A 1632-nucleotide genomic window follows, 5' to 3' on the forward strand; every position below is an offset into this window, starting at 1 on the left:
CGCTAAAATTAGAATCTGCTGTTTTACATTTTTCCCCTTAAAAACACTGTTAATGTTCCCTAAATCAATGGATTGAAAAAAGTATATTCTATTAGTTAATAAATTAAAAGTTTCGCCTTTTGACATAGTTAGCCTTCCACAACTGTGCAGCGAACTATAAAAATACACAATTTAAAATGTCAAATGAGTTTCTGAGTTAATAGGAGTCTAAAATAACTAAATATTCTTAAACCATGACATAATTAATTCTTCCCTATCAATATATCCATTAAACCATTTTCAGACACAATAAATAGTACACTAGAATACTTAACAAGTTTGACTGCAGGACTGACAGCTGATTCTTTAAAGAATGTAACCAGATCCTGACCCCCAATGTTATTAAAATTCCAGTTATTAATCCTGTCTTATTGCCCTTTTGTTTTCATAACATTTTCATCAAGGATTAGGGAGATATTGTCAGGCTAGAAAAGCTTACATTTTCTGCTGTGATTCAGAACAGCTGCCATTCTTGTTTAGATAACCCTTTATTCATATTCTTTTCCTTGCCCCACATTCTCCACAGCAAAATCATACAAGTCCTCACCATTTCATGAATCCCCTTAGGGAAATTAATGCCACAATCTATCCCATTTATTTTCATCAACACGGCCTTTTAAAAGGCCCCACACAGATCTAGCCCTCTGGCCACCTTCACAATTTCCCAACATGGTGGAGATTCAAAGGCTTTGTCCCTAAGATGAATACTGCAAATATCTAATCCTTACTTTCTCTGTTGTAGTTTTCACTTTCAGAAAGAGATATAAACTGTAGCAGTAAATGTAAAAACATCTGCAAATTTCAAATCAGATTTTACTTTGCATGGTAGCTTCCCCCTCAAAGCTGAATCAGAAAAACGCATTTCCAGAATAGCTATGATCATGCAGGCTTGAGTGTAGCTCTTTTTAAATCTTGTGTTTTCAATAAGAGAATTAAAAGGAAAAGAAAGAAAAGATAGAGATGGACTTTTCAAGCGTCCAAATAACAGGTGAGATTGTTCTAAGGGAACATCTGCAGAACTGACAAGATAAACGTGCTGTATTTTTGTGTCTGAGGGAGGAGTGGGGGAAGAGGACTGGGGGAGTGGCTTACTTTGTTAAGATCATCATAAAAATGTTAACAAAAATAAATGCTAGGCCTCTATCTAATATTTAATGTTGACACAAGTCTAGGGAAGAGTATGAAACAGAAACAGATAAATGGTAAAGGAACAATACCATAACATTTAAATATAACTTTTCCGATATATTCGTAAAAGACCCCATAGAAAGGGCAAAAAGAAAATTCTGGTATAATACTTCACATGGTTTGTGTTAATTGTCACTATGACCTTACCAGGTCATCGCTAGGCGGCACTTTCCTATTGCTTATTGATGCATATAATTACTAGGCATGCAAATTAGGCGCATATCCACATTCATGGGCCACACATTGGCAAATGTCAAAAGCTTTCTTCTATTTTGAAAGATACAGGAGAAAAATAAATAGCCCCCAACGTCACAATGCTAGAAGCAAATACAAAGCATTTTAAATAGTATAGTTACAGATCTCTAAAAAAAAAAAAAAGGAAAGAAAGAAAGAAAGAAAGAAAGA

General features: G+C 34.5%; 1 protein-coding gene across 1 annotated transcript in view; it reads right to left on the bottom strand.

Annotated features, from left to right (window-relative positions):
• Positions 1-1632, bottom strand: part of PARD3 (par-3 family cell polarity regulator) — a gene marked incomplete at its 5' end in the record, with an annotated part of 522521 nt that overhangs the window by 223195 nt on the left and 297694 nt on the right. The window lies entirely within an intron of this gene.

Source organism: Pteropus vampyrus, unplaced genomic scaffold, assembly GCF_000151845.1.
Source record: "Pteropus vampyrus isolate Shadow unplaced genomic scaffold, Pvam_2.0 Scaffold294, whole genome shotgun sequence".
Lineage (NCBI taxonomy): Eukaryota > Metazoa > Chordata > Mammalia > Chiroptera > Pteropodidae > Pteropus > Pteropus vampyrus.